This window comes from Mastomys coucha, unplaced genomic scaffold (assembly GCF_008632895.1).
Source record: "Mastomys coucha isolate ucsf_1 unplaced genomic scaffold, UCSF_Mcou_1 pScaffold13, whole genome shotgun sequence".
NCBI lineage: Eukaryota > Metazoa > Chordata > Mammalia > Rodentia > Muridae > Mastomys > Mastomys coucha.
In genome coordinates this window covers 60,938,274-60,960,016 of record NW_022196895.1, presented here as the reverse complement: position 1 = coordinate 60,960,016, position 21,743 = coordinate 60,938,274, and the positions used below count along the sequence as shown (strand labels likewise).

The 21,743-nt window shown below is 45.9% G+C and overlaps 1 protein-coding gene across 7 annotated transcripts in view; it reads right to left on the bottom strand.

The window, feature by feature from the left end:
- The window catches only part of Nedd4l (NEDD4 like E3 ubiquitin protein ligase), a 341,716-nt gene that overhangs the window by 144,119 nt on the left and 175,854 nt on the right, over nucleotides 1-21,743 (bottom strand). The window lies entirely within an intron of this gene.

Here is a 21,743-nt window from a genome sequence, read left to right as displayed (position 1 = left end):
GGGTGGGGACAGTCAGATGGCTCAGCAGGAAAAGTACCAGTGTTAGTCTGATGACCTGAGTTCAATCCCTAGTACCTACATAAGGGTGAAGGAGAAAGCTGACTGCTCTCTTTCTTGTTAACTTCTGACCTATACATGTATCTCTACACACACACACACACACACACACACACACACACACACACACACTCACACACACACTCACACACACACTCGCGTGTGCATAGAAAAAATAACCTGTATGGAGAGATTTCTCATGTATTACTCTTGAGAACTCAGAAAACACAAAGCTTTCTTATGTATCTACCCTTCCAGTCTTTACCTGTTTAGTTATCTATACCTGATCATTTATTCCTATCACTCTCTTGTGCCAGTTTCAAGCCACTTTGAGAGACAGTCAGCTGCCCAGGGTGTTGCGCTAACAAACCCCTAGAATTGATGAGAAGTTTGAGGCCTGAGGATAGAGAGAGACCCCGTCTTAGAAACCGATCCCAAAACTCCAAGGAGAGAGTTACCCTTAAGGGGCTATCCCCTTCCAGAGTATTCACAAAGACTACAGAAAATACTTCAAGATCCTGAGTGTATTAACTCCCACTTGTTATCACCACGTTTATGTGATGAACCCCTTCATAAAACACTGGCAGTAAGAGGCCAGTTGGCACACAACACACAAAGCACAGGGCTGGAAGGGGACTCAGTGGGTGATGAGCTTGCTGTGCAAGCATGAGGACCCGAGTTCTTATCTCTAGCATCCACGTAAGAGCTGAGGGTAGATGCATGTCTGGGTGGCAGGGACAGGCTGTTTTCAGCTCACTGGCCAGCCAGTCTAACTAAATAAGAATCATAGTAGTAATAATAGAGCAATTAAGGAAGATAACCAATGTGGTTCTCTGGTCTCTATACATACCTGAAGTGGGTAACTGCATCCATAAACACACTCACCCACACATACATACACCCCTACTCCAAACACACACAGAATCAAAGGTCTGTAAAATATTAGTTATACAGAAAAAGATATTTGTCAACCTTACTTTTGTCCATAAAACGGGAAGCTTGCCTTGGGGGAGGAGTCTTTAACTAGACAAGTTCACTTACTACCAAGGTACTTCAGAAAAACAGAAAAACAACCAGCCACCAAGACTCAGCACCTACTGCACGCACGAGACTCAAGGAGACCTTCCCTCGGAGGTCTCTGGTCTGGGACGTGACAGAGGTGGCCTTTCTGGTCATTGTTCAGGCCTTAGTCTACCAGAATCACTGAGAGGAGGGGGTAGTGAAAACGCAGATTGCTGGGCTCCGTGGCCTAAGCTAAATTCAGATAACCTGAGAAGAGATCCCAGAATTAACATTTCTAGAAAATTCCCTGCTGCAGAGGCACCTGGTCTACATTTGGAAAACCAGTGTTCTGAGTGGTATTTGAGAAGTGCTAGACTTCCTTTGTCTCCTTTCTTTTCTAGCCGCCAATCTATTGCTTTCAAAGCTCTCAAGGTCTGATTTCAGTCTCCAGAACACACTTCTGGTGTAGAGTATAAGAAAAGTGTAAACCCATACACGTAACCCCACATTACACAAAGTACCCATACACCCTGCTATGTTTTTAGACTTAGATCTGCTATTGCAATTGCTGGCTACTATGTAACTGACTTCAAGGAGGAGCTAAGCCTCACCTTAAGGGAACACCCACATTCTTCCACTTTGTGATTTATTCACCTCTGTTTCTGTATCCCCTTAATACCGTACAAGTGACACACATGCTTGGAGTTTGTGGGTGAGGTCTCTGACCATGGGACAGTGTCTTCTAGCTGTGACGAGAAAGGTACACCTGCACACGTACTGCCTGGAGTGCTCAAGGTATAATAATAGACCCTATCAAATATTGACCAAGAAACTTCCTGGTGCATAATTCAGCCTTAAGAGCCTTTAGCCAAAGGCCAAGGGGCTGGAGCTGGCTAAAGGTCTGTGTGGTACAAGTCCAAGGCTATGGAGAGCAGTGGAGTTACTACTGTGCATGGCTCTGCTGCATCCCTTCCCTTTCTGCTGGGGCTTAGAACCACACTCATCTTTGGGCTACTCGTGAATGAGGGAGGACAACAATCCCTAACTCGCAGGGTTATCTAGAGATCACAGAACAAAGCTGCTGAGCATCAGTAATGGCCAGCACAATGCCCAACAGTACACATGCCCCCGACATGACGGCTGCTGTAAATGGCACTTCTTTTCCTTACTCTCTTAGGAGTCATCTGGGGGCTTCTCTAGTTGCTTCTTTCTTTTTTTTTTTTTTAAGATTTATTTATTTATTATATGTAAGTACACTGTAGCTGTCTTCAGACACCCCAGAAGAGGGGCATCAGATCTCATTACAGGTGGCTGTGAGTCACCATATGGTTGCTGGGATTTGAACTCAGGAGCTTCGGAAGAGCAGTCAATGCTCTTAACCCACTGAGCCATCTTCTCCAGCCCTGGTGGCTAACTGTTGACTGAGTTGATGCTGATTTGCCACATAGTTTGAACAGGGTGTGCCAACCACACAGCTCGATAGCAATTCCACACTTCCTCGTTATTCATACCCACAGGCACCTGGGTAAGATGCTCAGGCTAGGCATCTATCTTATTCAAAACAACCCATCTTTGGCTTCTAGTTACTGCTCCTCTGGTGTCCCGTACTTAGTACAGCTCAGGGCTAACATTCATCTAACTCTGTAAGAAGTTCAAGCTTTGCAGGTCCAGTGATCTGGAAGAGGAGTCTGCAAATCTTTGAAACAAAGTAGGCTTATCTGGTTACATGTTCCTCCCTCCAGGCAAACTTCCTATTTTATGGATGAAAGGCAAACCATAGCCTTTTTCCTTTTGGCCCTTCTAAGAAGCCAACACATGGGCACTGGGATTCAAACCACACCCTATTTAATGTATGCATATTACATTCCAAATGAGATAAAGCCCTGGCTCTGCTCCATCTTCTTGGAGCAAAGAGAAATAAAACTGATAACTATGACAAAAGTTGGCCAGGAACCCAGGTTCTTGTCTTTGACCTCACATAAACCAGGGCCACTTCGAATCTGGGGAGCCTAGATTCACCTTAGAACTGGGAGTCCTCAGGGACTGAATATCCCAGGAGATAACCATGAATGTACTCTGCTGGGCACCATTGCCAGAGAGGAATCTGAAGGGACATAGGCCAAGACTAGGGTGAAAGGATTCCAGGCAGAAGGATCCAAGGTAAAGCCTGGTGATGGGTTCGAGCTGGGGGTCTGGATGTTTAAAGGCCTGGCTCTGCTGCAATCTGAGGCGCTTGGGGACAACGGACCACCTGGACGGACACCGTAAGGAGGCAGCCATCCTTTCCAGCGCTTAAGCCCCTATTGGTGCTGTGTAGGTTTTAGGAACACACATAACTTCTCTGCACCATAATCTTACTATGCATGCAACAGGCACTGCACTAGTACTTTATAAGGCAGCTGCTGGGAAAACTGACATGAGAGATGTGCTTGACCTTGAGCGAGTGTCCGACAGACATGTGCAGCCTCATCACCACCCTCCCTGGGGCTGCTCAGTACACATTTGTGAGCAGATTCTTCATAAGACAGGAAGCAGGAGGCAGTGGGGAGGCTTCACCATCAGCAGTGGGAATGGTCTCAGCAGAGGTGTCAAAGATTAGGAGGAGGAGGAGCAGAGGCGGGGAGGAGGAGCTCGGTTGGCAGAAGGCTTGGGTAGTTTGAGTTCCCACTCAAGAGCATGAAGGCGAGAGGATCTGAAGTTCGAGAGCATCCTTGGTTACACAGCAAGTTCAAGGTCAGCCTGGAAAACGTGAGTCCTCGTTACCGGCAACCTTTGTGTCCCATGTCTACAAGGATGCATTTGTGGTAGGTTTGTTGGGGACTGTCGAATAAGGAAAGTCAGGACTCTCACCAGAAAATATCAATGATTCAGTACAATTTTAAGACACCTGAAATCTCATACCAATCCCTAAAACCAAATGTCTCAGTTGGGAAAACAGCCAAATGAATTCCACGCAGAAGGATGTTAGGTGCTTCCTTATTCTGCAGAGAGTACACAAGGTCTAGAGGAGAGCGCTTGAGTGGCTCAAAGCCATCTGTTCATAAGCACAATATACACACATCCGTGTACAAAAGAAGACATTTGAGGCAAAAATTAGAAGGGTAAAATCGCTTTACCTTATAGATCTAAGACACACAAGGAGCTACAAAAAAAAAAAAAATCAGTGAGGGGCATAGAGGGAGGCTGAAGTGACAGACAGAGCCACCAGGTATCAAGGAACGTAGTCCTGTTTTCTCACCAGAAGACACGCCAAAAACTTAGCTCACTGTCCATTTTGATTTTGTAAAACTTCCTAAGAAGAGCTTCCCAACGGTCATCTCTCCCATGCTCAAATCAACATGGAGGCCAGGGCTGAGAATTCTGGGCCTCTGCACTAACAGACCAGCTCTTGTGCCCACGTGTTAGTGACATCGAGTAGAGGACCTCTGGAGCTGCAATGACCTCAACTGAATGTAAATAATTCATAGATGTAAATCGTTCTTGGGGTCTCATCCCCACCTCCCATCATTAGAGGCCGAGATCCAGCAGTTGAGATCACTTCTCGGGGAGAGTTGAGCATCGCCCTGTCTGAGTTTACCCTGCTGCTCAACCTTCCAAGACACTCAGGACATTCAGTTCTGACACACGGTGGTGGTGTAATACCTGACCAGCTCCACTTACTCACAGCGAGCTGCATTCTTTCCCGCCTGCTCCTCACTCATTTTTATCAGAATAAATAATCCTTACGGAGAGCCACATATTTTGCAGGGGCCAGGGCAATGAGTGGCAGGGTGGGCAGAGGCTGCCTTTCATGGGCCACACGTTCAAGGCAAATCACATCCAGGGTGGTGAAGAAGATAGGCTGCCAAGTCGCGGCCTCATCTGCCAGCTATGGAGGGGTCATTCCCACACTGGTTAATCATCAGAACCTGAAAATGGTCCACATTGAAGAAAGTCATCATTCTTCTTTGAGAAAGGAAGGTTCTGGGTGCCACAGGGGACAGCTGGAAGAACGGTTGGGCTTTGTTCCCTCCCAACAAAGAACAGAGGGCTAGAGGCTACAGTACGCTGCACACAGTGCCATGGATCATGTTTATTTTGACTAACTGGCATGCTATCTATAACTTACCCATTCTAGCGTGCGTCGCTGAAAAGCTCCTTCTTTGTTCTTTCCCACATCTACCATCAGGGTTGCATGCTAACTTAGATCCTCAGTAAACAAATAACACTTACAAACTACTCCAGAGTGTGGGGGGCATACCCAGAATGTGACAATAAATAAAATGTACAAACAAATGCAAAGACACTGACTGAAGTCTTTATAACAAACCCCGTAAGCCTAAGAATAAGTTAACACAGTTTAGATAGAAAGAGTTGAGAGCTCTGCTGCCAGAAGACAAATTACTGCCAGTTTTCTGGAGCAGAACAAAGTCCCAAAAGCATTCCAAGAGTTGATACCCTTAGATTCAAATGTAATGCTGGTGACTGATCCCAGAGGCATGGAGAGATCAGAAAATAGATGCCCTGATGCTCATGACAGCTTCATGTGAAAAAAAGGAAATATTAGAAGCACGCTCTTCCCAATTAGGAAAGGGATTAAATAAATAATGTTATAATCATGAAGCCAGAATATTGTAAGCAATTAAAATCATATTCTCAGAGATATTTTATAATGAGAAAACATGATATAACATTCAGGATTAGGCATGCAACATACATTTCTTTCTTTCTTGTTTTTTTTTTTTCCTTTTTCTAAATTTCCTGTTGTGAGCAAGTGTCACTTTTACAAGTACAAAAAAAGTCATGAAAATTACAGCTGCACATATTATTCAGCTAAGATACACTAGTGACCAGGGACCTCACTACCCCAAGCAACCCTCACATTTCTTTCAAACTTAGAAAAACGGCCTTAAATATATGACTACGAGGGACTTTTAAAGGACAATGTACACAGACTTGTCCTTAGGACTGAACTGACAGGCAAGAAGTATACACCGCAATGTGCCACTTGGCACTGATATTCACAGTGAGTAACTGACTCTTTATTGCACATGATTCTAACAGATATGAGAAGAACGGGTTAGGTTACAGTCAAATTCATTCCCTATTGTTCCTAGGCATATGTAAAGGGGCATTAAAATTTATGTCCTGGGCATAAAGCATGAAGCTGCCTTTCAGAATAGCCAGAAAACTTCAGTAACAACTTTGTTGTCTGGAGCAAACAGTGATTTAGTGCATTCAAGAACCTTCTTGTTCACAGTATTGAAATCTCCGGTTGTAACTGCCTCCCTTCCCACCTATTGTCAGTCACTTGGGTCCCAAACCTGGGTCACAGGAACTCCTGAAACCCAGAAGCCCCTGCACATACAGCCATTGAGGTTGCTCGAGTATAACAGTGTTAGGAGTGTTTGTTAAGGGGGAAACTCGCTCAACATCCCCTTAGCCTCTGCAAGATCAACATTGTCCAGGAAAGCAGCTGAGAGAGAAAGCTGTACTTGTGAATTCTGGGATATGCATCCAGTTGTCAAAGAAAGCAGGAGTGGGCAGCCTTTCTACCAGTACCTGGTCTATTAGAAATTCTCCTATATACATACAGAATCTCGTTTCTCTCTGTCTCTCTTGTCTCTCTGTCTCTCTCTCTCTGTATGTTTTTAATACATGGAAGGAGATAAAGAGATAACTGACCATGAGGCCACAAGAAGAGACAAAAACTTAGCTATTTTTGGAAATTATTCCAAAGAGACACTGAGTGATCAGCATATGCAAAAAGCCTGTGGTGGGCACGGAGGTGGAGGAAGTGAGCCACAGGTAAGCAGAAGGAGACGCTGCCCCCTCCTGGGAGAAGCCAGAGTAAGCAAGATATCCACATACAAGCACACACACACACACACACACATATACACACACATGTATATGTTATAAACAATTTTAAACACATATACACACACACATTTGTGTGTATAGGCATACACTATCACTAATCCTCACAGTTTCAAAAAACAAAACAAGAAAAACCAAAAGCCAAAAACAAACAAACAAACAAAAACCCCAAACCCCACAATTCTAGCATGCTTACTTCATGAAAGAGAAGAAGAAAAGACATGCGAGGCGAGATTCTGAGCTTCATTCTACTTCCCAAAGCACATTTTGCTCAGCATCCATCTGAATGTGCCAGGCAGCCCCACAGTGTCACTGTGTTCAGCGGTTAAGGGCATTTGTTGCTCTTGTAGAAGACCTGGGTTCACTTTCTAGTGCGCTCACAACCATCTGTAATTCCCATTCCAGAGGATTTGATGCCCTCTTCTGCCTTCTGGGGGCACTGCACATACATGATGCACAGACACAGGTGGAAGCAAAATACCCATGTATGGAAAATAAAATTAAAGAGATCTTTAAAACAAACAAAACAAACCACCCGTCCTCCCCCAAAAAGAAATAAAATAAGCTAGAGACAACTATAAGCAGTGCAAATAAACACATCTTAAATTATATGCAATGTGCTATGCAAACATGCAGTCACAAAATACTGTATATGGCCATTAGAATTATTCCAGTAACAAGGCTGACAGTCACTTATGCTTTGCTTCAAGATTGAAATGCTCTCTATTATCAGCACTGCAAAGGCAAACAAAACAACTCTAGAAACATATCCAACTACATAAAGGGTATTGTCCTGCTGCACTATTTTCTAAGTGGCTTCAATGTGTCACTACCCAGGATACAAACCCATGGTCAATCTGTATGTGTCCTTTCACCTAAATGGCAGCAACTAGAAAACTTAAAAATACAATGTGTTTGGGCTGGAGAGATGGCTCAGCAGTCAAGAGCACTGACTGTTCTTCCAGAGGTCCTGAGTTCAATTCCCAGCAACCACATGGTGGCTCACAACTATCTGTAATGGGATCCGATGTCCTCTTCTGGTGTGTCTGAAGAGAGCGACAGTATACTCACATACATTAAACAAATAAATAAATCAAAACAACAATAATAACAAAACCCTACCACATGTGGGGAGCTGGAGAGAGCTCACTGGTTAATGACACTTGCTGCTCTTCCAGAGGGTTGAGTTAGGCTCTTACAACTCAAGTCAGGCTGCAAACAACTGCCTGTAACTCAGTTCCAGGGGATCTGATGGCCTCCTCTAACCCATGAGATCACCTCCCTGCAACCTACCACACACACACACACACACACACACACACACACACTACACTACACACACTACACTACACACACACAGATACCACACACACACCACACTACACACACACAAATGCACAATGTGTTTATCAAAAGGAATAAGGTATTTCCACCAATAACACCAAGAAGTAAAGTCTAAGTGGACATGCTGGTTCATAGCTTTAATGCCAGCGCTAGGACGGTAAAGGCCAGCATGCTCTATATAGTAAATTCCAGGGCAGCCAAGGGTACATAGATTGATCCCATCTCAAAACCCAAACAACAATGACATCAACCAAAAAAAAAAAACCCACAAACAAACAAACAAAAAGGAAAAAGAAGTCAAGTCAGGAAAAACCTTCAGGAAAAGTATGCCAATGTGTTAAGTCAAAGGCCCAGCATCCTAGCGGCTATGTTAAATATGTTGATGCAGCAGGCTTCATCCTCAGACAGCATCTCTCCATGGGTCTCATGCTTCTGCTTAATCACCATGTCAGCATCGAGATTGCCTCTATTATCTCTTTAGGGGTTCTAAAAATCTACTCTGTCAAACACAGCAAAAGCACTATTTTCACACAAACTTAAGGGTGTGAGCAATTAACACCTGTTAACCTGTGAGAGAAAATGTAAAACTTCCAAACTGATGAGACAAGGCTGGGAAAAGGATGCGCTCATAAAGATAAAACTCTGGAGTACTTGAGTATGTCTGCATACTCACAAACACCGTGAGAGCGTTCTGAGAGGTTTTACACGTGTTGGACAAACCTACTGCCTAATGTAAGTGAGATGCAGAAATTAATCCATTTGGAGATATGAAAAAAAAATCGAGATGGGTTCTGCAAAGATAAAGCTCCCTCGCTGAACTTGCTCCTCAAGCACTGCGGAGGAACTGGCAGTGAAAGCCACAGAAGCTGTCCTGCAATGAAAAGGTGGTATTCCAGGGGACCTTCCATCAGAGAAGACAGCCACGTTCTTCCTCTGCAGTCCTCTGGTAGCTAGAGAAGCCTAGGCTAGGCTCCTAACAATTGCTTTTATCCTTAAATGCTAAATTACTATTTCCAAGCAGTTCTTTGAAAACCAGTACAATTTTCTATTAGAGCAGTATTTTCTTTTTTTTTACTCTAAAATATGAAGTTTGCTGATTTTGATAAGCCAGGAAAGAGAAGACAACCTGTAATGGCAGACATGCAAAGTCATCACATAAATCTTGTATCAAAGAGCATACGAAAATTAAGACATCAGTGAGATCAGATGTTCCAGGGATGAAATCCTCCCATCCTGTCTCTAAACCGTGAGTCCTTCTGGAAACCATCTACTTCTAAACACAAGAGGAAGGCTTCACTAGCACTCTCCCTAGGAAGGCATCCATTCCTGGGACAGCTCACGGGAGACGCGGATGCACATCTGCCCTCTATACACATGCACTTAGAAGATCCGAAGTTTTCGGAACTACAAGCAGCAGAAGTGACTGAGGAAGTCTGGTTGACCAGAACTCCCAATGCAAGGAGTCTTACAAGAGGCAGCCATAAGTATCACCTAGAGCAGTGGTCTTCAACCTTCTAAGCCTGCCACCCTTTCATACAGTTCCTCATGCTGTACTGACCCCCAACGGGAGAATTATTTTATTACTACTTCGTAACTATGATTTTGCTTTATAAGGCAGACACCCCCCCCCAAAAAGGGGTCAAGACCCCCGAGTTGAGAATCACTGACCAAGAGGGCGGATTAACTTACTGATTTCTGGACCTCAACCCTAAATCTTCCAATTCAGAACACCTCACAGGATGCATCTCTGACAACCATCATGGTCCCCTCATTCCTTTTATTTCTACAGGCTCCAGTACAAAGAGCTCACTGCACGGTGTGTGGAGGACCAGAGGTTAAGGAGGAGACACCCAGGCTGGCGAGATGGCTCAGCGGGTAAGAGCACTGACTGCTCTTCCGAAGGTCCTGAGATCGGATCCCAGCAACCACATGGTGACTCACGACCACCCGTAATGAGATCTGACGCCCTCTTCTGGTGAGCCTGAGGACACCTACAGTGAATTGCAGGCTGGAGCGAGTGGGGCCAGAGCAAGCGGGGCCGCAGAGGTCCTGAGTTCAATTCCCAGCAGCCACACACATGATAGCTTACGGCCATCTGTACAGCTACAGTGTACTCATACACATAAAAATAAATAAAATAAATCTTAAAAAAAAAAAAAAGGAGGAGACACCCTAGTCTCTCTTGGAGACTGAGAACTCTGCCTCTAGGTGGCCTTCCCTTGGTTACCTGATGTTATACACATTTACTAGGGTCAGAAGAGCAATGTACAAGGACTACCTGCAATTATAATTTACCAGCCATCACCACTTGGTGTTTATCTCAGTAGGGTGGAGGTAGGAGGGCAGCCTGTCTAGTAAAGGCAAGACAGGGCCTGCCAGGATAAAACATCAGTCTAAAGCAAGAGCAGTTAGGAGCTCTGTGTAACAATAAGAGTCCTCCAAGGTCTCAGTCCTAAAGGAAACAAGATGAAAAAAAAAAACCCTGAGAGACATGATCCCGTCCGTCAGTTTATTCTTACGGGAGTTTGGTGGGAATATCAGATCTGCTCATCTGCTTCCTGCCTAACCTGGTTAGAAAAAAAAAAATCATATCAAGTAGGACTTCATAAGATGAAAGTCCAGCTGGGCAGTGGTGGCGCACACCTTTAATCCCAGCACTTGGGAGGCAGAGGCAGGCGGATTTCTGAGTTCGAAGCCAGCCAGGTCTGCAGAGTAAGTTCAGGACAGCCAGGGCTACACAGAGAAACCTGGCCTCAAAAAAAACAAAAAAAAAACCCAAAATAACAAAAAAAAAGAAAGTCCAATGGTGCATTCCAGTTTGTTTATTATACATTGCTCTTATAAAGTAGCCCTGTCTGTCCCTGATTAATAAAGTGGCATGCAACACACAGAGACAAAGTCAGAACTGTCCTAAAATCCAAGTGTGGAAAAAGATTTGCAAATGAGTTGTTCTCTTACAATCTTGCACCGGAGGTCCCGAGCTAACCTCCAACTGTGTCCTCCTGGTTTCGAGGGACAATATGCTGGGCAGGCAGAAGACCCTGGACTTAGTGACAAAGCAGAGCCCACACTCAATGGTGTCAAATCCCTAAAGAGGGCTTGCTCTAAATGGCAGAGGCGCTTAGGGAAGTCACTAACCTGGGAAGAAAAACTTCTTGAATTAAGGTGAGGGAAGAGTCATCCTGGCCTGAAGTGTGCCTTGCTTTTACTTGTGGCCAGTGCGACCTCGTCCTTATGGAAAGGAGAAACTGACACGCACAGAGGGGAGACACGGAAGACGGTCCTATCAGGGGGAGGCTGCAGCTACACACTAAGAACACAAAGTGCTGCCGACGGTCCCCTCAGTCAGAAAGCAAAAGAGGAGTCATGACAGAGCCCTGCACATATCTCCCGACAGGTGGCTTCCAGGGCAGTCCAGCAGTAAATGGCTTTGGGCAGGCACCCAGCCCTGGTGCTTTGAGTAGCGGCTTAGCAGAACAGTATCCCTTAAAGTTAGCCTTTACGGGAAGCCAAGGGGGACAAATAGGCTACAGAATACCTTTTGCTCCTTTTGGCTCTGCCATACTCAGTGATCACAGAACATCCCCAGTGGAGGCTGGGGCAGGGACCACAGACAAACATTAATTATCTCTGCAGCTACATACATAGAAATGCAAGCTGACTGGAAGCCAGACACACTCCTGCGACTGTTCGCTGACTTTTGCTCTCAAAAGTTTCCAGTACACCAACATAAATGTGTTTAGTCTTCGGGACTGTGCGGCCTTTGGAACGGGCACATAAGTGCATGAGGGCTGGAACGAAGCTATGGGACCCAAGAGACACGGAATGTGTTTCTGATGCCACCCTGCAGTTACGCTCAGCCTGCTAAGAGATCTTTAAAACCATAAGACCACCTGTGAAACCCTAATATTTCAAAGGGTCAAAAGCAGCCCCTCAAGGCTCAGAGAGACCATTTGAAAGGTCTTCCTCGGTAGTTTCATCTTTGAGCATGTGAACAGGCGAGCAAAACACCAAATACCTCGCCAAGCCGTTATTCTGAGAACAGAATTGGAGAGAGGAAAACAACTGTGTTGTAATGAACAGAAAAGGGGCTAGATTATAATACCCCCACTCCCATTTCTCAAGTGATAGATGTCCAGGCATACGTTCCCATGTAGGCGGTTAATATGTAGTAAGTGTGCCTATGTTTAACTTCTGGGCCCGCATACTATCAAGAACGAAGCTCACAGAACGCAGCACTCGTTTGTACTAAGAGCTGGTAAACCCATGCCTGCATGGACACCATCATCCCTTGCCAAATCTACCAAGCTGGACACACACTGGGAACTGTTCTTTGTGTCCAACTCATCTAAAGGATAGGAGTCTTGGCTTTGGCTTCTTAAACCTCATAGAAATCTGAGAGGTATTCAGATTTTTTTTTTAAAAAAAAAAAACTTCCCTTAAATTACCATATTAGATGTTGAAAGACTTCTCCAGGACCTAACGTAGACTCTGCCTAGTCATTAGCAGGGCACTGTATTCTCTCGTTCACAGCCTCTCTCGTTAACATGTATGCTTGCGCACTGCAAACTTTCTCTGCTAGGTTTATGGATACGTCTATTTCTCCCTGCCCATGGAACCCTCAAGAAGAAAGAGCTCAGTCACAGGACACAAGCACAGAAAAAGTCAGGAGTTTGTGAGGAACAACTTGTACCTCTCTCCCATAATAGCCGACATCAAACTTCTACTATAGTTAAGACCCAGAACGTGAGCACCTTCCTTTCCTTTGGCTCTATGCTTTATTCTTTCTAACTGACAGTAATTGGAGTGTCCAGCTTGGTCCACTTGCCAACAGCCACATCTGCCTTACTCTCGAATGATGTCAGCGTAACATTCTCCAAGCATTCGGCTCCACTGCACCTCGTCGTTGGTTCGGATGCATTCCGGCGCTTTCTCTCCTTACCTCTACAGCTATCCGCTGCCTACGCTTCCCACGGCCGGCATCTCTTCCATACAAACCACCCCAAAATAACCAGCATCTCCATGCTCTGCACTCCTGTAGTTAGACCTGCTGAGGCCCCTCCTTCCCACAGCTCAAGTGCCTTTCCACATTGCGTGTTCCTTTTCAAGGCTCTCAATCTTAATTCTCTCAGACTAAGGCCACCGTTTAGATCTTAGGCTTCTGGATATTTCATGGAACACTGCAGAAAATGGGTCCCCAGCGTGCGATGTGTAGATGGCTGACTTCTTGCCAAGCGTTATGAGGAAGGTGGCTTCTCCTAGGAGTTTTACATTTAGAAAAACCACAACTTGCCTAAGTTGCTGAAATGGGGAATTTTCAGCAATTTCATCTCCTATCTGTCATGCATAACTAAGTACAGAATTGATTTTCCACACGAATCTCACTATCTTTAACTTGCTTCATATCTTATGCTTTTTTAACATGTGGGATCTCAGGGCTATTAGAGTATCTATCATAAGGTATAAGACAAAATACATGCACTCATGCAGGTACTGGGGTGGGATGGGGAAGCTTCACAGTGAACCTTATGTCACTGATATGACCAGACACCAAAAAGTAAAGTCTTGGGGAAACATTATTATTGGTGGCCTCACTGGGGGTGGGGGCAGGACACAGACAGACAAAATGACAGTTCATTCCAGAAGCCTGGATTAGAGGACTGATTGTCATTTTATTAGTGAAGGAGCTCACAGGGCGAGCGCCAGCCCCATCCCCTGACATACAAGTACAGACTTCGTCATCCAGGTGCTGAAGTTCTCAGTGCTACCTTTCCTGTTGTTTCCCGTCCCCTTTTCAGTCCAACACGCATGCTCACACACACAAAAAACGAACTCTTGCAGAGCTCTCAGTAAAGGCAAACAATTGACCAGGTGATGAGCCTCCAATGTCTGCTGAGGTGACGAGGAACACAATATGCAACACAGACAGCACTTCTATCAGGTTTGTGTCACGTGAGGGAGTGGCAAGCATTGCCAGAGGTATGTCCTCTCTTCCTACAGCATCGTTTGGGAACAAACAGCATGCTGGAATGCTGCAGGTGATCTTCCTTTCCGTCAAGTAGGACGACACCTGGCAGCTGTCCTGAATCATCTATTAATAAGCCAAAGGTCATGAACTGGGTCTCCTTTGAATGAGCACATGCCTTGATCCACCCCAAGACGTGTAAGAAATGGTCTTTGTAAAGGGAAGACTATATATATTGTTGCAAGACACCAATTGATCCCTACTTAGACCTGCATTCCATAAGCCATAGTCTACCATTTTGAGGAGATTCTGAAAGTCCCTAGGTCCTATGGAGACCATACAACAGGAGGAAAAGACCTCTTCTTTTCTATGATTGGTAAAGAAGTTCCACATTGGAGGCACGGGGATCCACCAATACTGGACTGTGCATAGAAATCACCCAGGTATCTGATCAAAAGAAACACCCTGGTTCTGGAGTGAGATGGCCCGAAGCCAGCAGTTCTATTGGAGAGTATGAAGAGTCTCCAAAGACAATCTGAATACATCTGTCTTGGGAAAGAATTCAGGCAGGCATGCAAGAGTACACAGACTCTTGTCAGAAAGTAAGACCTTAAAACAGGGTGTGCATGCCTGTAAGCCCAGCACCCGGTGGGAGGAAGCAGGAGGGCCAGAAATTCAAGGTCATCTAGGCTGGGCTAGGTGCCAGACCTTTCTCAATAAAAAAGGAATAGGAAAGAACTCAGACTTCTAAACCTTCAAGTTCCATGTCACTGTCCCATAGGCTTCATCTTCCGCCTTTCTTCACTCTGCAGATCTCTTTGTCTGGGCTCACTTGACCCCTGAAGTATATCTCTTCCTTCAAGATCATTAACTATCAAGTCTAATCAGGCTCTTAGGGCATACAGAAGGGCCCTCCTAGCCACCCATAAGTTAAATACCTGAAGGAAAGAAGTCTTGTCCCAATTAGTTGTCAACTTGGTACAAGCTGGAGTATTTGAGAAGAGGAAACCTTCATCGAGACAATGTCCTTACCAGACTGGCCCATGGGCAAGCCTTGTGGGACAATTCCTTGGTTGATGATTGATAGGAGAGGGTCCCATCCACTGTGGGTGGTGCCAGCCCTAGGCTGGTAGTCCTGGGAACTCTAAGAAAGTAGGCTTAGCTTAGTCATGGGAGCAAGCCAGTAAGCGTCCTCCACGGCCTCTGCATCAGCTCCCTGACTGTCTTTCACGATAAACCACAAGGTGCAGGATGAGATAAAGCCTGTCCTTCTCTAGTTATTTTGGGCAGGATGTTTTATCACAACAGTTTAGACCCCTAAGAGAAGCCTCAAACCCCAACCTCTTCTATACTTGGTTAAATAAGGCTGATTGTCGGCACACATCTTTAAACTAAGCATGTTGGGCTTGTTTTCTGTTCACTGGCACTTTGAAACCTACAACAGAAAATCTAACCATGTGGCATCCAAGTCTGCCCGGCTCTAGAACTGTCTGCTGTCCCATTTGCTCGGCTCTGGCAGTCCTGCCTTTCGACATCATCTTCCATGTATGTTTCGTTATAAATTCAGTTATAAATTCAGCCAAGTGGAGCAGCCTTCTTATCTGTTCTCAGCATACTTCAATTCACTCTCTGCTAGAAATGCCCTGCCCTATCATGTCTGCATACGCCCTTGAAGACACCATCCCCAGATCCATCAGCAGGAACAAACCAGTATAGCAACCATTTACTCTTTACCCACTTCTGCTGTTGTTCGGCTGTTGTTGCTGGGAGATCTCTGTCTTGGTTATTTGTGTACATCATATTCCAGTCACACAGTGAGTCCACAACAATATACTCCTTAGAGGGTAGGGTACTGGTCCCACTGCACATTAGGCATTTTAGAAAATAGGGGATAAAGGTGTGTGTGGGGGAGGGAAGAATGGATAGGTAGAGACTCTCCTATTCCTATCCTGGACTCTATAGACTCATATTCTGGGGTGTAATGTTTCAAAGGCAGAATTAAATTGGGTTGCCAGCCACACCAATACATTCACTGGAGATTTCTTGGTTGTCTTTCTGATGTGCCTAAAACAAAGAAATCTAATAGCCATGGACCAGAGGTTGTGAGTAAAGGATAATCCAACCTTACAGAGTAATTAATAAGGGATTAAAGCTAAATAAAATGACAGCAGAACGTGCAACTGCGGCATGTCGAACACTGTAAGGCAGACGGGCAGGAAGCCCCCAGTGAATAAACCGGTGGCTATGCTGAGGATTAGCTACCCGGACCTCCACCAAGCCACTGTGGTGGACAGACCACTTCCTGTCACAGCAGCTAGGGTCGAACTACAATCTATAGAAAAGCAAACTGGAGAGGCGGGCAATTAACTTTGCCCTCTAAGCACTATGAGCCACCCAGGCAATGCCATTGCACTCATGCGGTAAGGTGGAGCCGAGGTGACCTACAGACAGCTCACCTTGCGTGTGTGTGTGTGTGTGTGTGTGTGTGTGTGTGTGTGCAGCATTGACAAGTTGGAAGAAACCACAAGTCCTAGCAAGCTCACCTCAGGATCATCAAGTCCTTGTGGCCACACACAGGCATCCTTCCCAGACCCTCCTGGAGCCCAGCTTTCCCCTTCCCTCCATTATTCATGGAGACCTGCAGCACATCAATTGTCCAGAACCCCTGGGAAGACGACAGAGGAAACTCCCTACCTCCTACAGTTGGGGCTTGCATCCTATCAGGAGGGGGCAATTATAGCCGGCAAACAATGCAGAATAAACAATGTACACAGGTTTACAAGATGATTACCAGAGGAAGAGAAGAGGGGACTCCCGTGCCAAGGAGGATGCAGGCCATGGGGGAACCTCTCAGGGACTATACCTTGAAGGGAGTGATGCCACGGATCACCAACAGTTATCTATTTCACTGAGACAGGCAGGCCTTCCCCCACACTCCCCTTCAGTGGCTGGCTTGGTTCCCATGACTTGGGGCGATGCTACAAGGAGAAGACAGCTACACTACGCCCTCTGGAGTAAAAGATGTCCAGGTTTACTCTGCTCAGCTCTGCCACTGGGACTCAAAACAGCCAGACATCACCATCTTCATTTCACCAAGTGGTAAAATATCTATGGGCTGGGAGGCAGCTTCGACTGCCACTCCAGCCCTGTGGAGCCGCCAGCTTTGGGGGAATTTGCCGGCTTGTTGATGCTGCTGAGATAGAGATGGTGGTCACTCGTGCCTCATCTCCTAAAGAACTGAGAAAAAACTTCCTTGATTTCCAGCGGGGCTGAATGCACTGGCTGAGGAGAGAACAGAACTGCATTTCTACATGTGGACTCCCGCTTGCTTCTCTCCCGAGCATTTGTCCAATGGGTGCAGAGTAACAAGTTACCAGGCTACACTTAGTAAGCTGTGGCAATGGATCCTAAAACTAAGGGGGAAACCAGGGCTCTGAGGTCACCTCCCCTAACACAACTTCATAAACAGAGAGACCAGGAGTCCTCTGTGCCAGGTCCCAAAGAAACTTGGGACAAATGGCTAACTGTGGCGCCTGCCCATTTAATGCACTGAAGCACACACTGGCCTCCAGGCTCAGTTGGTACCTGTGCCTCCGCTCTGCTCTTCTTATCCCCACCCAACTCCTACCCTAAACCTCTCTAGTTCAGGGATTTCCTTTATCTTCCCTCTTCTCCCCTCCTCTCCCTTCCCTCCACCCAGCTTCTCTTTCCTATATAAACCTGCCACTGGCTCTGTTGATCCTCCCCTCTTGGCTTCCAGTCCCCTCTCTTGCCCTCCTCTCTTCTCATCCTCTTGCTTGCTGCCGCTCCTGCCTCTCATGGCCCTGCTCAGTCTGGACCCTTCCACAGGCCTCTGGCTATACTCCCCTCATATCTACTGTAAAACCCTCCTCAGCCATACCTTGGAGCAGTCATGTCCTCATTTTCATTCACTCCGACCATCCATGAGCCAGACATACCTTTGATCCTTTACTTCTGTTACTTGCGGCTCCCTCTGAATAATTTAGTTCATTCTCCCCCCCTCGCCCCACAAGGTGCGGTGAGGACTTCTAGTTTCCACATCAAATAGATGATTCTTGAGTATCCTCTCTGATGGAGAATTTGCTTTCCCTGTAAGTATCTTTTTATTTTGCTCTAAGATCAATGGCCATTCACCCTGCAGGTAGAATATTTTTACAGCATTCCCTGGGAATGGTACTTTCAGAGATTTGTTAAAAGCAGGTTTCCGACCACAAACCTAGTGTCAGCCCCAACTTATGTTCTAATCCCCACCAGCTGGACTGGACAAGAGGAGGAGCTACCAGACAGAAGAAACCCCAAACACTTAGAGAAGCACACCCACATGTGTAATTGCCATTTCCTTCTCTGACTGCTTCTCTTTACGGCTCCTAACCCCATCAGAAGTCTATGATCTGTGGACTCGATTATTATGGTTAGTCAGGCCCAGCAGGTTGAAAGTTCCCTGCAGGCAGAGAGGCAAGTCCCTGGCTCAGGCCCTAATGAGCTCACGGCCTCTCCAGCACCTGTGTTGGGAGTGGACCCCAGAGGACTCTGTCCACACGGGTCGGATAAATGAGTGAGTTTCACCTTACAGCCTGGAGGCCTCTGGTGCTCTTAACTGGCGCCTTCTCAATTAGGAACTTAGGGGATGCTTTTGATATTGTTCTCTGATCACGTGTCTTCCCTTCTCCAACATAAGATAAGCAGAGCTAAATATAGATGTGTATAAATACAACAAACCAGCAACTTAATTATCACTCAGGGAGGGCCCAGGATTAGGCAACTCTAGGAGGCCTTGGAGCAGGCAGAAGAAGAGGATGCTAGAGAGCAGTGGCTGTGGGCTGCAACCTGTGCCACCCACTCTTTCAGCTCAGTCTCGCTGTGGCGCTTCTGAGCTTTCTTTCCATATCTGGGTAAAGCGATAGAGCTTTACCATCCAATCTTCTAGCCCCGAGTCACAGTCAGAACTAAGTTTTTATGGCGCGTTTCCTAAGAAGGAATGAATGCATACATCCTCTCTGGGGGACTCTCATTTCCACCAGGAGGTGACAGGGCCTTGACTCGTGTCTTCTCCTCTCCTGCCCATTTGTCCATGTGTCTCAGACACTCGTCCCCATCAGCTCCAGTCATCATTCTTTCCTTTTATAGAAGCAGGGTTCTCCTAGAGTACCCAGGAACAAAATGACTCTGCCTGGGCTGCAGGATCTCCCGCCGACAAAGAATCAAGGAGCAACGTAACTCCCTGAAACCAGCTACTAAAAGCAGGCCACCTATTTTAAGAGCCATCTGACTAGGCTTACAAATCAACTCTTTGAGAAACACCTTCACTCTGCCCATTGCTGTAGCACCTCTAATACGTAAAATAAACCAAGTAAAAATTCAGACTATAGTCTAAAAGAACACTAGTCCAAAACTGACGAGTGTAAGAAATGTATTATTCCTCCGTAGCTTAAGAGATAGCTACCACTCATTCTGAAGTGTTGGAAGAATGAGAAATTATTCTTAAAGCAAGGAGCAAGGTAAGTGCTTAAGCCGCGTATTCAATGAGTTAGTTACTTAAATACAATACTAGACAGAACAAATCTATTTGAGATACAACATTCACTCATTGACCCCAGATCTCATTCTACTGAAAACCTCAACAAAAAGGGATAGAACATAGAAGAGAGTTAAACTCTAGAGGCCTGTCACACCTGAAAAGTCTTACAAAGCCAGATTTCCTTGACTCTGAAGCTTATGTCCTCCTGATAACCGCATGAGGTATCTCAAACCTCCACACTGGCAAAGGTCCCAAAGTTCACGTCCCTGGGATTCTGGAAGGCCTCTGCCCAGGAATTCCCGATCACGAGCCTTCCAATTCTGTGACAAGGTTTCTAGTCACTGACCTGGGTCAACGGAGGCTGTTTATAATCACCTGTGATTCTCTGCCTATAGCGGGGCCACATGAGTAAGAGCTGGTGAGTAAGACAGCTTGCATCACTGAAAGTGGGCTGTGTTAGGTAGTTCCAGCCATTGATTACACTTGAATCTGCCTGGTCTGTATTTTGACTTGGTCTGAAATCCCACTTCTCACTGCCGGGGGTTGGGGGTCGGCGTGGGGTGGGATGGGGTGGGGGGTATTGTGCAACATCATGTGCTTTTCCAGAAATGTCCCCACTCTTCCATTTTCTAGAAGAAAAAAAAAAAATCAATCCTTTGTTTTCAGGGGGTGGGGTTGGGGTTGTCAATCAGCAGCTCGGCTCTGAACCTTCTTCCAGTACTGGTGGTGAACAGAGCAGCTGACCTGTGCCTCAGCTGGAAGCAGGCAGTTTGTGATTTCTTGACTATGAACCATGGTTAGTTGGGTGGATTCACTTCTGGCAATCATTGCAGCAAGGAGGAGGGGTGATGCCAGGATTTCAAGAAAGGTGGGAAACACAGTCTTCTTGGATTTCAGAACAGTGGTGGGGATCTTCATTCCTACCTAGGCAGCCTTTCTTTTTTCTTTTTTTTTTTCTTCGAGACAGGGTTTCTCCGTGTAGCCCTGGCTGTCTTGGAACTCACTCTGTAGACCTTGAACTCAGAAATCTACCTGCCTCTGCCTCCCAAGAGCTTGGGATTAAAAGCATGCACTACTACCACCCGGCTAGGCAGCCTTTCTTAACCTGTGGGTCATGACCCCTTTGGTGGTCCCTTAACAGATAACTTGCATATCGTATACTTATATTATGATTCATAACGGTAGCAAACTTATAGTTATGAAATAGCAACAAAAATGATTTTATGGCTGGAGGGGGTTTCACCAAATCAAGGAACTAAACTGTATTAAAGGGTCACAGCATTGGGAAGGTTGAGGACCACTGGCCTGGGGGATGCAATGGCTCTGGGGACCTGACTGTCCAAGGTCCATCCGTGCCCCTCTGTGGCCCACAGAATCCAAGTAGGCCAGGAACAAGTGAAACACAAATATTTACTGAGTTGAGGGTATGCCAAGTGGCCCTCTGCAGAACTCTGAGCTACCAGGGAGGGACACAGTCCAAACAAAACGGGGCTGAGGACACGTGCTCTTGCTGTGGCTCTGAGGTGGATGACCTCAGAAACCTAGGTCCTAGGTGGCCCACCTGTAAGTGATCCCTCTGCATAATTACAAAATGACATCAGCAGCAGCCAACTCCAGGGGAAAGATCTCTACCTCCCTACATAAATAGCTGTCCTTGAAAACTACCTTGGAAAATCCCTAGCAAGTTTAGACTAATGGAAAAACAAAACAAAACAAAATTAAAAAAAAAAAAACAAAACAAAACACAAAAACCTGAAAACCACCTGGAATGAAATAGAGAAAATCAAGCCAAGCCTCTGCCCCAAGATACCACCTATGAAGCCTCCGCTATGAGTGAGGAAGTCCCCTTCTATATGCACCAGGAATGCCAGCATCTTAGGCCAGCAAACAGCCCTTCTGGACTATGGCATCCACACTTCTCAAGGCTTCATGAAACCCCTGCCTTGCATCCTCTCCTCTTTTTTTTTTTTTTTTTTT